The following is a 16264-nucleotide window of genomic DNA, read 5'->3' as shown; positions in this document are numbered from 1 at the left end:
GAAAAAGGAGCCCTATTACACTGGTGGTGGGATTGTAAAGTGGTGTAACAACTGTGGAAAGCAGTATGGAGATGCCTCAGAAAACTAAACATAGAACTACCATTTGATCCAGCAATCCCACTCCTGGGCATCTCTCCAGAGAAAACCATGACTCGCAAAGACACATGTACTCCAATGTTCATTGCAGCACTATTTTCATTTATTTACTTATTTTTTTGTCTTTTTGCTATTTCTTGGGCCGCTCCTGTGGCACATGGAGGTTCCCAGGCTAGGGGCCGAATCGTAGCTGTAGCCACCGGCCTACGCCAGAGCCACAGCAACGTGGGATCCGAGCCGCATCTGCAACCTACACCATAGCTCATGGCAAGGCCGGATGGTTAACCCACTGAGCAAGGGCAGGGACTGAACCCGCAACCTCATGCTTCCTAGTTGGATTCGTTAACCACTGCGCCACGACGGGAACTCCGCAGCACTATTTTCAGTAGCCAAGACATGGAAACAACCTAAATGTCCATCGACAGAGGAGTGGATCAAGAAGATGTGGTACATAAACACAATGGACTATTACTCAGCCATTAAAAGGAACGAAATACTAGCATTTTAAGCAACATGGATGGACCTAGAAATTATCATGCTAAGTGAAGTCAGCCATAGAATGAGACACCAACGTCAAATGCTTTCACTGCCACATGGAATCTGAAAAAAGGACAGAATGAACTTCTTTGCAGAACAGATGCTGACTCACAGACTGAAAAACTTACGATTTCCAGAGGAGGCAGTTCGGGGGGAGTGGGGGATGTGCTGGGGTTGTGGGCTGGAAATCCTATAAAATTGGATTGTGATGATCATTGTACAACTATAAATGTAATAAATTCATTGAGTAATAAAAATTAAAACATTTTTAAAAGGGGCATGATACATATTCACACATACAATTCACAGCAGAAAACCATTAATAAGAAAGTTATTTTTTATTACCAAAAAAAATAAAAATAAAACTTTTTGGGGCAACCACTATGGAGGACAGCATAAAGGTTCCTTAAAAAAACTGAACATAGAACTACTATATGATCCAGCAATCCCACTCCTGGGCAAATATCCAGACAAGACTATAATTCAAAAAGATATATACAGGAGTTCCCACTATGGCACAATGGGATCAGTAACGTCTTGGGAGCACTGGGATGCAAGTTAGGTCCCTGGCCCAGATAGTGGGATAGATCTGGCATTGCCACAGCTGCAGCTTAGGTCACAACTACGGCTTGGATCTGATCACTGGCCTAGGAACTCCATATGCCATGGGGCAACCAAAAAAGAAAAAAAAAAAAAAGTATACAAACCCCAGTGTTCACAACAGCCAAGATATGGAAACAACCTAAATGTCCATCAACAGATGAATGGATAAATAAAACGTGGTACATATATATAATGAGATACTACTTGGCCATAAAAAAGAGCAAGGTTAATGCCATTTGCAGCAACATGGATGAACCTAGAGATTATCATACTGAGTGAAGTAAGTCAGACAGAGAGAGGCTAATACGATATCACTTATATGTGGAATCTTATAAGAATGACACAAAAGAACTTACTTATAAAATAAACTCACAGATTTCAATCACAGATTTCAAACCAATCTTGTGATTATTTACCTTAGGTGAAACCATTGGCGGGGGAGGGGAGTATTGGGAGGGTGGGAATAACATACTACACAAACTACTGTATAAAATAGATGATTAACGAGAACCTCCTGTATATATAGCACAGGAAAATCTACCCAATAGTTTATAATAATCTATATGGGAAACAGAATGGATATACTTATATGTATGACCGATTTACTGTGCATAACCTGAAACTGATACACCATTGTAAGTCAACTATACTCCAATAAAATTAAAGAAACTTTAAACTTTACGAAATATCTTTTTTAAAAAGATTTTTGTAGTCTTAGGGCCGCACTTGCAGCATATGGAATTCCCAGGCTAGGGGTCAAATTGGAGCCACAGCAGCCAACCTAAACCACAACCACAGCAACACCAGATCCAAGCAGAATCCACGACCTACGCTGCAGCTTGCGGCAATACTGGATCCTTAACCCACTGAGTGAGGCCAGGGATTAAACCCACGTCCTCATGGATACTAGTTCAGTTCTTAACTCACTGAGCCATATGGAAACTCCTTTAAACTCTATGAAATATCTTATTCACACAATGGGTTAAGGATCCAGCACTGTCACTGCTATAGCTCTGGTTACAGCTGTGGTGTGGGTTCAAACCCTGGCCCAGGAACTTCTGCATCCTGCAGGTACAGCCAAAAACAAAAACAAAACAACAAAAGACAAGCCACAAACTCAAAAGTATTTGCAAAATATCTGATAAAAAATTTGTGTTCAGATTATTCCAAGAACTCTAGAATGAACCCCCTAAAAACAAATAAAGACTGAAACAGATACCTGGCCAAAGAAGAGATACAAATAGTAAATAAGCATACAAGAAAATGCTAAATATCATATAACATTAGGGAATTACAAATCAAAACAATGAGATAGCACTACATACCTATCAAACTCAAAAAATGACACTAATCAGTCATTATGGAGGGTGAAGAAAAACAGAACTCACCTTTACTGCTGGTGAAATGCATATACAGCTGCTTTAAAAGATATTTTAGAAGTTTTTTCCAAAGCTAAAATAAGGCTTACCAATATCATGCCTCTAGTATTTAAACAGCTGCTTTTAAGAACTATGTCCAGGGAGTTCCTATCTGGCTCAGTGGGTTATGAACCTGACTAGTATCCACGAGGATGCAGATTTGATCCCTGGCCTTGCTCATTGGGTTAAGGATTCCACGTTGCTGTGAGCTGTGGTGTAGGTCACAGAGACAGTTCTGATCTTGCAATGCAGTGGCTGTGGGGTAGGCCTGCAGCTACAACTCTGATTTAACCCCTAGCCTGGGAACTTCCATATGCCACAGGTTCGGCCCTGAAGAGAGAAAAAAAAAAAAAAAAAAAACTATTTGCAAACTCAAACGATGTAATTAAGAATAGCACCCCTATTCATAATGGCTATAAACTTAAACTAGGATGTCTTTCAGTAGAAGAGTATGTGAGCAAATTGGGGTATATCCATTTCAAGCAGAGAATATGCCACCCTAAAATATACTTGCTGGCATAAGGATTAATTTGAGTTTATTGTTTTTTTTTTTTTTTTTTAAAGACACATGAGAATCTCTGAAAACTAAATCAAGATTGCCCTTTTGTGAGGGAAATTTACACTCAAAATCTCCGTTTGAAAGGTTATATCCTGCTCCCTAACAGGAATGGAAGGATGGCTAAATCTCAAGAAACTCTTTACCAGTGGAGAAAGCTAAAACTTAAATCTGCACAACAACCACACCCTTCCTTTCTTTTGTCTTGGGATAAAGGTGAGTATAGAAAATAATGGCTTGGGCAATTTCAAGGCAATACTCAGTTTTTCTGAATATCTCCCTTGCATATAACAGGTACACCTGTTCTTACACTTCTGATTGTTTTTCTCCAGTTCATCTGCCTTTCATTTTCATTACAAAGGGAAACTCAACGAAAAAAAGAAGGGTAAAGAGAAAATGATTTTCCTCCGATACACATGCAGTGCAACAGCATTCAGAAATAGAAAGAATGAACCATCAACCCATACAAAAAAACATGGATGAATCTTACATATATAGTTAAGTGGAAGAATCCAGTCTGAAGTGCTACAAACTGTATGACCCCACTTAACGCCATTCTGGAACAGGTAAAACAGAGATAGTAAATAGGTTATAGGTGGGTGGTTGAAATATTACATAGGATACTTTAATGATGACACCTGCCACCATGCATTTGTCTAAACCCATCAATGTTTACAGCCCAACAAATCATATTCAATTTTAGTTATTTAGGATATGAGAATAACACAGGATACATTACAGAGTTTAACAGAAACTCATTCAGAAATATATGAAAAAAGAGGTTCCCACTGTGGCTCCGTGGAAGTGAATCTGACTAGCATCCATGAGGATCCCTGGCCTTGCTCAGTGGGTTAAGGATCCTGACTTGCCTGCAGCTACAGCTCTGATTCAACCCCCAGCCTGGGAACCTCCATATATCATGGGTGCAGCCTTCAAAAAAAGACAAAAAAAAATTAAAAAATAATAAGTATATGTACGACTGTGTCATTTTGCAGTGGAATTTGACAGAACACTATAAATTAATGGTAATGGAAAAAGTAAAAAATCTTTAAAAAATAAATTAAGGAAGATACAAACAGATTGGCTACCCAGGGACATCTTTACCCTACTGTTGTTTCTCTCATTACTCTGGGGCTTTCCCCTCCTGGACAGGAACAGGAACAGAGATGTCAGGCAGCTCCCCTAAGATCCAACCCCACCCGGTGTCTTCACCGCTGCCCACCCTAAACCCCTAAATGAAGATACCCTCCAGAGGGAGTCTCAGGGGTTACTGATTCTGATGTGTCGGCTAGGACTTTCTGGATTCCAAAGGACTAGACACTTACTGATGTAAAATAATATGTAATGATAGAAATAAAATAACACTTGCAAGAGGCATTTATAGGAGTGGTTTGGGGCCTGGTGGGACAGGGGCTTACACTCTCACGCTGTAACCTGTCCCTCTGTCCTACTAAGTGATTTTGTGGTGGCCTCTTCCACAGGCACAGTCTCTCTGCATCAGGGGCCTCCAGCAACTGAGCGATGCACTCATGTCTGTTCTGTTGTGAAGGGCCTCTCCTTTAGGTTCCACAAAAAGTCATGACATAAATACTTTTGCTCTGGTTTGTTGAACCCACCAGAGCACCAAGAGGATGGAACATGAGATTGGCTATCTGTGGGTCCAGGCAGGTGAAACATGGGATCATTTCCTTTTTTTTTTTTTTTTTTTTTTTTGTCTTTGTAGGGCTGCACCCATGTCATAAGGAGGTTTCCAGGCTAGGGGTTGAATTGGAGCTGTAGCAGCCAGCCTATACCACAGCCACAGCAATGCAGGATCCTTTACCCACTGAGCAAGGTCAGGGACTGAACCCATATACTCATGGATACTAGTCAGGTTTGTTAACCATTGAGCTACAATGGGAACTCCACAGAACATGGGATCAATCCTCTGCAAATGGGTGGACCGGAAGCAGGTGAGGTGTAATTCCCAAAAGCTGAGATGCTGAGAACAGATGCTGGGTTAGGGAAAGCAGCACGTTGCACAGCCCTGACAGCCCACTGCATGGCTGTGTATCTGAAGCCCAAAGAAGGGTCAGGGGCTGTGGCCACCCATGCAGTGCGCCTGCTGTCCTCCCAGGAGGGCAAGAACCTCTTCCACTTGCTGAATAAGCAGCTGTGGTGTTGATGATAAACTCAGCCTCCTGCCTGGGGCAGCATCAGAGACTGGCCAAGAATAACCTGTGTGCCCTGAGAAGGCACAAAGACCTCACTCTTCACCCTGGGAGGTGGGAGCCCAGGAGTCATGCCTGCCCCCTGCCACATTAATCACCTACCCATGAAGACGTGTTTGCTCATCTTCTAGTCTCTTCTCTCTACTAAAAGTGAAGCAAAATATCAGAGTGGTAAGGAAATTCTTAAAGAAATAGCGAGAGTCTCAAAGATTATTCTACACCACGGTAACACAGCTGGCAGCTTTCCAGAGACCACAGGCTATGGGCCAGGGATATACATATCTCCCCAAGGCCATATGGCCTCAACATGAAAGTATCCACTAGGAGGTCCAGATGCTTCCATATCTTTGATTCTCAATCAGTGTGAATATGAATCTTTGTTACAACCAGAATGTTAAAGGATTACAAGTCCAGAGTCTGTATGGCTGTCGTGACCAGGGCATTCAACATTGGAGGGTTATTCCCTCTCTTGGCAGACTCAGAGGCTGTGATGGAGGATGTATCTGTCTCAATGATATGGATATTAGAAACTGAAATATTCCAAGGAACTATCTAGGCTGCCCAGGTAGCTGTTCAATTACCCAGCAGCACAATGACCTCAGTAACTGGCCATGGGGGCTTCAGGGACAAGGCTGAGCTGGAGGACCATGGCTGCTTACCTGGATGTTCAGAGGCCAAGAGCTGTTCTGAGACCTGTTCCTACACCCATGCAGATGGAACAAAGGATGCAACCAGTCCTTGGAGGGCCCCATCGGCCCTCAAGAAGGCAGCATCTTGATACACCCAGTCTACACACATCTACAGAGTACCCTGCATGTCAGGGCTGACAGGGTAGAGCAGGGCCTGTGTCACCTTTCCCAGGCAGGAGGGTGGAGGGAAGCCTTGCATGACCCCTGAGACCCTAAGAACACCTGAATGAGGTTGAGTTCAATTTGAGACAGGAAGTGACCAAAGCAGACATTTCATTCATCTTCTATCAGAGCCCAGGACTGGAGGAGTAGGGAAAAAATGGCCTAGCTCAACCCTGACCCTAATCCTGATACTGATGCTAACCCTAAACTCTGACCCTGACCCTAAACCCTGACCTAACCTTAGCCCTAGCCCATATCCTAAACCTGTACCTTACCCTAACCCATACTCATATCTGTATCCTACCTGTACTCTAATTCTAGCCCATACCCTAACACCCACTTTAATGCAGGACCCTAACACCCTAACAGAGACCAAAACCATAAACCTTAACCAATTAACAAAGCCAAAACCATGACCAAAACCCTAGTCATAAGCCATAAAATGTATTCATTAACATATGCATCAATAAGCCATAACTGTAAGCCATAACCATAAAACTTAAACCATTATCAGTAACCATAAATCATAACCCAGCCCAAGCTGTAGCCCCCAGTCCCAACTCTAATGCTAACCCTCCAAATCACTAACACCAAGCCAAATTTAATAAAAATCACACAAATACATCATTAAAAAAGAAAACTACATCAGTATACATTATGAACGGGAATGTAAGAATCCTCCACAAAATAAGATCAACATGAAAGCAACAAAATAGTAAACAGATGATGCCATAATCAAGTGTCTCTACACCAGAAATTTCATGTTGTTCAACATATTAAATCTAAGCAATGTATTAAACCACAATAAAGGGATGAAGTAAAAACACATGATCATATCAATAACTGCAGAAAAAGCTATCATCAAAATCCAGTGCTATTTCATAATACAAACATCGAGAAAGTAGGAATAAATGGAAATTTGTTCAATATTGAAAAGGGTGGTATACAAAGCTACAGCAAACATCATGCTCAATTTAAAGACTGGAAGATGTGCTCCTAAAATCAAGAAGAGGGCCAGGAAGCTGGCTGTCACCACTGTTTCTCAACAGTGTACTGGAAGTTCTACCTAGAATCTTTTTTTTTTTTCTTTCTTGGTCCTTTTAATGATATGCACCTGAGGCATATGGAAGTTTCCAGGCTAGGGACCAAATTGGAGCTGCAGCTGCCGGCCTACACCACAGCCACACCAATACAGTATCCAAGCCACATCTGCAACCTACATTGCAGCTTATGGCAACACCAGATCCTTATCTCTCTGATCAAGGTCAGGGATCCAACCTGCATCCTCATGGAGACTAGTCTGGTTCTTAACCTGCTGAGCCACAATGGGAATTCCAAAGTTCTACCTAGAGTTTTGAGGAATGAAATAAAAGGCATCCACGTATGAATGGAAAAATTAAAATGGTGTCTAGTCACAGAACACAGATCACATCATCTTATATATAGAACTTCCTATTAACAGTTATTTTAGCTAGTCAACTAATTAAGCAAAATTATGGAAAAATACCAAGAAAATCTATATTGTACATATACAATAGCAATAAATGATGTGAAAATGAAAAAGAATTCATGAGAACTTTAATGTAAACTTTAATGTAAACCTTAATATTTAGGAATATATTTAATCAAGATACAAGACATTTTTATGTATGTAAAGTTGCCTATACATTAGAAATTACTGGAAAACAAATTACTTTTCAAAACATCATGTCAATACCATACCAGGAAAGCAGAGAAAACATCAAACTTCCATATATAAGCCAAGCCTTACCCAGATACATTTCACCCAACATCCACATGTAATTTAGAGCCACTGTGGGATGATATTAGGCCCATTTTCTTCTGTGTTGTGGATGACCCAGATGTGATAGAAACAGTGGGGCTTTTGAATTCCAATTTTCCACATCATTCCACCAAAAAAATTATTAGAAATAAAGATGAATTCAGTAAAGTTACAGAATCAATACACAGAAATCAACTGCATTTCTAAACACTAATAACCATCAGAAAGAGGGGGAAAAATTACAACTGCACCAAAAAAAAAAAACAAAATAAATTTGACCAAGAATATAAAAGACCTACATACAAAAAACTTTAAGATATTGGAGAAGAAATCAAAAAAGATACAAATAAATGGAATGCCATCCTGTTCTCATGGAAGAATTAATATTGTTAAAACATCCATTCCACCCAGAATGCAATCTCTACCAAACTTCCAATGGTATTTTTCACAGAAATAGAGCAAATCATCTTAATATGTGTGGGACACTCCAAACAGCCAATAGATCCTGAAAAAGGAGAGGAGGCTGGAGGTATCTGGCTCCCTGACTTCGCACTACATTATGAAGCTACAGTCACCAAAACGGTGTGGTAGTGGTACAAAAACAGGCACAGTGGCCAGTGGAACAGGACAGAGAGCCCAGAATTAAACTCACCTGGATGGGGGCAGTTAATATATACTAAGGGGCCAAGAACACACCATGGGAAAGGATAGTCCCCACTAAACAGTGCTGGGAAAACTGGACACCACATACCACATAGTGACACTAGACACCATCTACACTGCATTCAAGACTGACTAAGGAGTTCCCGTCGTGGCGCAGTGGTTAACGAATCTAACTAGGAACCATGAGGTTTCGGGTTTGATCCCTGGCCTTGCTCAGCGGGTTAAGGATCCGGCGTTGCCGTGAGCTGTGGTGTAGGTCGCAGATGCCGCTCGGATCTGGCATTGCTGTGTCTCTGGTGTAGGCCCGGTGGCTACAGCTCCGATTAGACCCCTAGCCTTGGAACCTCCATAGGCTGCGAGAGCAGCCCTAGAAAAGACAAAAAACAAACAAACAAACAAACAAAAAAACCCACAGTTTTCCATATCAAACCCTTCCTGGGTCCAGTGAGGATGGACCCTGCTAGCCAGTCAGTCACACAGGAAGGTTCTCCCCACATCACCTGGCTTGTCAGGAAACCTAGGTCTTGACTGCAGTCCTGTGTTCCCTTAAGCAGAAACCCCAGAGTCCTAAGGCGACTGAACTCCCTGCCAGCAGAGACATGGAAGGTGAAGCCCTGGCAGGGCCTGAGGAGCCAGAACTCTTCTGAGCTATGGGCAGAGCCAATGACTGTGTGGAATGCGCGTGCGCTGTGGGTCAGAGAGCCGGTCTCGGCTCCCCCTGTGGTCAGTGCGGGGAGTGCAGGCCGTGCCTACCTCCTAGTTCACTGGAGACAGAACTGCGGAATCTGTTCAACGGTGGAAATTCAAACCTAAATGGAGACTTTATCCCATAAATTATCCAAAAATAGTTAAGAAACAATTATTTGGAAATCATATGGAATGAAATGAATGCAGATGCAAACTCTACAACTTACACCAAATTCACTCAAAATTATTCAGACAAATTTTAAATGCAAAATTATTCAAAATTATAGCAGAAGATATAGAAGAAAATTGACAGGCGCTTGGGTTTGGTCAGGTAGGTCATGAGTTCTGAGTTTTAACACACAACACAAAAAGGCAATCCACAAAGAAAAACAAGGAATATCATGGACTTTGTAAAATTAAAGATTTCTAGTCTGTGAATGGCCTTAATCAAAAAAAATCAAAAGTCACAAACTGAGAGAAAAATATTTGCAGATATATCTAACATAGGATTTTTTTTTTTGTCACACCCATGGCATGTAGAAGTTGTTGGGCCAGGGATCAAACCCATGCCATAGCACATAGCAGCAACATGAGCTGCTGCAGTGACAATGCCAGATCCTCAACCCGCTGAGCCACAGGGGAACTCTACAAAGGATTTGTTTCAAAATATACAAAGAACTCTAACACAAACAACCCTATTAGAAACAAAGAAGGCTCTGAATAAACACCTGGTCAAAGAAGGTAACACAGATATTACATAAAACTATGCCCAGGACTAAGAGTGGCAAAGAAACAATGGTCCAGCGCAAGGGTCTGTGTGATCCTAGACTAGCCCTGTCCTTCCTGGAGGCCTCAGAGAGATGGAAAGGGACAAGGGGGCTTAGGGCAGGTTAACCTAACTCTAACCTTGACCCTAATATTCTAACCTATAACCCTAACCCCCAACCTAACAATCCTACCCTCGGACCCTAGACTCTGATCCTGACACCGCAGTTTTTTTTTTTTTTTTCTTTTTAGGGTCGCACCCACAGCATATGAAAGTTCTCAGGCTAGGGGTCAGATCAGAGCTGCAGCTGCCGGCCTACACCACAGCCACAGCAATGCCAGATCCAAGCCACATCGGCAGGCTTTACCACAGCTCTTGGCAACCCCAGATTCTTAAGCCACTGAGCAAGGCCAGGGATTGAACCTGCTTCCTCATGGATACTAGTCAGATTTGTTTCCACTGAGCCACGATGGGAACTCCCCTGACACCTCAGTTCTAATCTCTGACCCTGAGCCTTTAACTATCACCCTCTACCTTGACTATCTACCCCCAACCATAACCCTAAACCCTGACCCCTAAGCCCTGACACGGACTCTGACCACAGACCTTAACCCTAGGCAAAGTGGATACCCTGGGATGACTATAATTTCTCAAATAAACAAAGGGAACAAATCTTCATGACCTTGAATTTAGCAATAGTTTCTTAGATCTGACATCACAGCACAAGCAATGAAAGAAAAAAAAATAGATACATTGGATTTCTGTAAAGTTAAAAACTTTATTGCACCAAAACTGCTATCCACAAAGTGAAAAGACAGCCTACAGAATGGAAGAAAATATTGGCACATCATATATCTAGTAAGAGTCTGTTATCCATAATATATCAGGAAACTCATCAACCAAATTACAAAGATTTCAATTTTCCAAGTACACAAAGGACTTGACCAGGCTCTTCTCTAGAAAAGATATATAGGAGTTCACGTTGTGGCGCAGCAGAAATGAATCCAACTAAGAACCATGAGGTTGCGGGTTCGATCTCTGGCCTTGCTCAGTGGGTTAAGGATTCGGCATTGCTGTGAGCTGTGGTGTAGGTCGCAGATGCTATGGCTCTGGCATAGGCTGGGGGCTACAGCTCCAATTCAACCCCTAGCCTGGGACCCTCCATATGCCGTGAGTGTGGCCCTAAAAAGACCAAAAAAAAAAAAAAAAAAAAAAAAGACATACAAGGACAGGCAAAGATGTCAAATATCAGTAGTCATGATAGAAACGAAAATTTGAACCGTGATGCAATATCCCCTCAAACACACTAGAATTGTTAAAATCAAGAAAAACAGGAATTCCCATTGTGGCTCATACTAAGGAACCCAACTAGTATGCATGAGGACATAAGGATGCAGGTTCAATCCCTGGCCTAGTTGAGTGGGTTAAGGATCTGGTGTTGCTGTGACTGTGGTGTAGGCCAGCAGCTGCAGCTCTGATTCAGCCCCTAGCCCAGGAACGTCTATATGCCACAGGTGTGGCCCTAAAAAAAAAGAAAGAAGAAAAAGAAAAAATAACAAATATTGGTAACAATGTAGAGCAAACAGAACTTTTAAACATTGCTTGTGGAAATATAAAATAGTGCAGCCTAGGTGTACAATATTTTTGACATTTCCTCAAAAACATAAATGTATAGTATGATAGGGTTCAACAACTCCACTCCTAGTGATTGACACCAAAGAACTGAAAACAAGTGTTCAAACAAAAATTGTAGGGAGGTTTCTGGTGGCCAACCAGTTAAAGGTTTAGCATTTTTACTGCTGTGCCTGAGGCTCGATCCCTGGCTTGGGAACTTCCACATACCTCAGGCGTGGCCAAAAACACAACCCCAAACCGCAGCAAGTTGTACACGAATATTCATAGCAGCATTGTTCATAACAGCCAAAAGGTAGAAACAAAATGTTCCTTAACAGGTAAATGGATAAACAAAATGCAGCACATCCATGGACTGTCTTATTATTCTGCCATGTGAATGGATGGAGTAAAATGGTACAGCTACCATGAAAACAATATGGCAGCTTCTCAAAAAGTTAAACACAGAGTTAACATATGACCCACAAATTCCACAGTGTATTTACTCAAAATATCTGAAAGCAGGAACTGGAGCAGATATTTGCATACTCATAGTCATAAGAGCGTTATTCACAAGAGCATTATTCACAGTAACAAAAGGTGGAAGCAACCCAAGTGTCCACTGGTGGATAAATGGATAAATAGAATGTGGTATATTCACAAGGGAATATTATTTAGCCTTGAAAACTAAGGCACTTCTGACACATGCTACAACATGGATGAACCTTGAAGTTATTGTGCTAATTGAGATGACAGTCATGGATGTGAGAGAGCCGCCCACTGAAAACTTCAAGGCATCAATGAAGAAACTAAAGACGCAAACAAATAGAACAATATCCTGTGCTCTTGGATGGAAAGCAGTAGGAGTGCTAAAATGTCTATTCTACCCAAAACCGTATGTACATCCAATGTACTTCCTACCAAAATTCCAATGGCATTTTTTATAGAAACTGAACAATCCTGACATTTGTTCAAAGGGCCCCAAAGAGCCACGCGGACCCTGAGAAAGGAGGACAGCAACTGGAGTAAAACTCACTCACTGACTTGAAACCACATTGCAAAGCTCTGGGAACCAAACAGTGTAGAAATGACACAAAGAGGGGCACACAGACCAGAGGAGGAGAGAGAGGCCAGGGAAAACCCGCACATGTGTGATCAGTTCTAACAAAGCGGCCAAGGACATACACCAGGGAAAGGACAGTCCCCTCAATAAACTGTGTATGTGACAAAAAGAAGGGACAGAATCACTCTATCGGTGTCTTGGGGACTCCCAGGGGGAGTTTCTGACAGTGCAGGTGCAATCTCTTCATCCTTTCCCTCCTTGGTGGCAATTTCCATATGACATGACCTTCTCTAAGTATCCTGGCTGCACTGGGGCCTGAAGAAATCAGAGCTGAGATTCAAGTTGTCTTCACAGATGATATCTCAAGGTTAGGGCTAAGTATCACTTCAGCAAGGGAATTTAAAATGCTATTAGTGTCCTCTGTTCCAAACACCTAAGGGGGAAGTGTCGCTGCTGTGGCTCTGGTGTAGGCCAGCAGTTACAGCTCTGATTTGACCCCTAGCCTGGGAATCTCCATATGCCATGGGAGCAGCCCTAAAAAGACAAAAAAAAAAAAAAAAAGAGGGAAGTGTGGTCAGGAGCCTTGTGTTCATGTTTAGAGCTGTCTGATTTCACTGCATCTGTTCATTCATCCCCAAATGGCCTCACCCCTATTTCACTTACTGGTGATGACCAAGGTGAATTCAGAGACTCGTTAGTGGGAAGGACACTTTTGGAAAAGTCCCTATGGCCTGTCCTGCTGGTTTCTCTGCACCTTCTTTTTTTTTTTTTTTGTCTTTTTGCTATTTCTTTGGGCCGCTCCCTTGGCATATGGAGGTTCCCAGGCTAGGGGTTGAATCGGAGCTGTAGTAGCCACCAGCCTACGCCAGAGCCACAGCAACGTGGGATCCGAGCCGCGTCTGCAACGTACACCACAGCTCATGGTAACGCCGGATCATTAACCCACTGAGCAAGGGCAGGGACCGAACCCGCAACCTCATGGTTCCTAGTCGGGTTTGTTAACCACTGCGCCACGATGGGAACTCCTTCTTTGCACCTTCTGGTCACTAGGTTGTGTCACTTCCTTTGGTGCCTGGGTACCAGGTTTTCAATACGGTTCTAACCAGTTATGAGACTAAGAGTGAACGGAAACCAAGCTAGCCCATGAAATCTCTCTGAAAGTGGAGGACAGAGTCATTTCTTTCTTTTCTTTGTTTAACAGGTCAATTAGCTACTGCTCATTACTAACTAGGCCTGCTTTACAATTATACCAGGCTCTCAACTGAGACTTACCCATATGTATATTTACACTGGTTCTACCTCCACATTGATCAAACATGTGAACAACTTCACCTCAATCTGGAAATACTGGAAAGGGAGAAGAAATTCAGCTTAATGTAATTTATGTAAATCATTTCTTACAGAGAATTCTCTTGGTGGGAAAGGTCGATGTTTACCACCAAGTAAAAATAAATATTATACCAATCTGATTTCAAAATTTTTTTTCTAGGAGTTCCTGTTGTGGCACAGTGGTTAACAAATCTAACTAGGAACCATGAGGTTGCAGGTTCAATCCCTGGCCTTGCTCAGTGGGTTAAGGATTCGGCATTGCCATGAGCTGTGGTGTAGGTTGCAGATGCGGCTCGAATCCTGCGTTGCTGTGGCTCTGGCGTAGGCCGGCGGCTACAGCTCCAATTCGACCCCAAGCCTGGGAACCTCCCATGCCGCAGGAGCAGCCCCAGAAAAGGCAAAAAGACAAAAAAAAATTGTTTTCTATACACACACACACGCTGGCATGGGCACACACACCCTCTGCTAAAGTTACCAATAGCTTTTATTGGATTACCTGCCCTACTTACCTTTCAATTATTTTTTTTTTTTGGTCTGTTTTTTTAGGGCTGCACCCGCGGCATATGGAGGTTCCCAGGCTAGGGGTTGAATCGGAGCTGTAGCTGCCGGCCTACACCACAGCCACAGCAAAGCCAGATCTGAGCTGTGTCTGTGACCTACACCACGGCTCACAGCAATGCCGGATCCCCACCCAGTGAGTGAGGCCAGGGATCAAAACTTCGTCCTCATGGATACTAGTCAGATTTGTTTCTGCTGAACCTCGACAGGGACCCCTAAAGTTACCAAGAGCTTTTGGAGGTCAGTGAAACCCCATAATTACCAGACTATGAGCTATGGAATGAGCCAGATCTTGGTTTAAATCCTGCCTCTGGCTGTGGGACAGGGCACAGTTTCCCTCCCCTCGTGTACTGTTTTCCTCTTCTGTTAAACACCACCCACTAGAGAAGAATTAATGTTAGGATCAGACAGAATAGTGCCCAACAAACCAGTGCTTCTCAAACTCCAAAGCGCACACAAAGCAGAATCTTGTTACAGAGCAGATTCTGACTTCAGATTCGCAAGTGGGGCTTGACATTCTAAGCCTCTAGGTGACTTCACGCTGCTGGTCCATGGACCAAACTGTGCAGCAAGGCGAATACTGAAACTTTATAAAAGAGAAACCAAAATTACTATCCAGTGGTCCTGCCAGCTACCTAAGAGAAGAAAGCTGAGAAAGGATTTTTTTTGGAGGGGTGCCCAGTGTGAACTTGGCATGGACTCAGTTTCTCTAGGTATGGAGAGGGTAACACCTTTGGGGCAAGGCTTTCGTCTGCCCCCTCCTGAGCCTCAGCAGGGCTTCATTTCCATTCCTCTACCCAAGTCAGCCAGGGACTACAGGAATGCACAGAGATGGGCAATCGCCTACCTGTCCTAGTCTTGGCAAATCTCCCCCACAGCCACTAAGGCCTTCGGGGACTCAATGGGTAGGTAAGGGTGGATGCAGCACAGGGAACAACTGTTCCTGGGGTCCCTGTTGGAGGTAGTGGAATCTCCAGCTACTGGAAGAGAAGAGAGGTGGATGGGTGGATTGAAAGTGAATGCATCCCATAGGAGTTGTAATTAACTCGGAGAGAGACATGGCCTAAGGGGGAAGAGCAGCATCTTACACACCCTACTGATAAAAGCAGTGCTAGAGAAGACATTAGTCTTAAAAACTACTTATTGGGAGTTCCCGTCGTGGCGCAGTGGTTAACGAATCCGACTAGGAACCATGAGGTTGCGGGTTTGATCCCTGCCCTTGCTCAGAGGGTTAAAGATCCTGTGTTGCCGTGAGCTGTGGTGTAGGTTGCAGACGCAGCTTGGATCCTGCGTTGCTGTGGCTCTGGCGTAGGCCAGTGGCTACAGCTCCGATTTGACCCCTAGCCTGGGAACCTCCATATGCCAAGGGAGCGGCCCAAAAAAATAGCAAAAAGACAAAAAAAAAAAAAAAACAAAACAAAAAAACAAAAACTACTTATTGATCTGGCTGAGGCCATTTCTGTAGTCTTCCATCTCCCTCTCCCCCATGTCCTCTGGTGTCCCTGTACAAAGAGGAACTTGAGATTGCTGTCC

The 16264-nt window shown here is 43.0% G+C and overlaps 2 long non-coding RNA genes across 2 annotated transcripts in view; one reads left to right on the top strand and one right to left on the bottom strand.

Moving 5' to 3' along the window:
- LOC102161750 (uncharacterized) overlaps positions 1-16264 on the bottom strand; it is a 40767-nt gene that overhangs the window by 10245 nt on the left and 14258 nt on the right. The window lies entirely within an intron of this gene.
- The window catches only part of LOC106507850 (uncharacterized), an 80498-nt gene that overhangs the window by 62285 nt on the left and 1949 nt on the right, over positions 1-16264 (top strand). Inside the window, exons 8-9 of the long non-coding RNA XR_014815948.1 lie at positions 3219-3426; positions 3543-3776. This is a non-coding gene — a long non-coding RNA (uncharacterized LOC106507850). The remainder of the gene's footprint in view (positions 1-3218; positions 3427-3542; positions 3777-16264) is intronic.

This window comes from Sus scrofa, chromosome 9 (assembly GCF_054392235.1).
Source record: "Sus scrofa isolate SSC_HxYL_T2T_F1_AM1 chromosome 9, Sscrofa_HxYL_maternal_Yorkshire_Landrace_v2.0, whole genome shotgun sequence".
In the NCBI taxonomy this organism is placed as follows: domain Eukaryota; kingdom Metazoa; phylum Chordata; class Mammalia; order Artiodactyla; family Suidae; genus Sus; species Sus scrofa.
The sequence above is the reverse complement of the archived record's forward strand: the minus strand, read 5'-3'. Positions and strand labels throughout refer to the sequence as shown.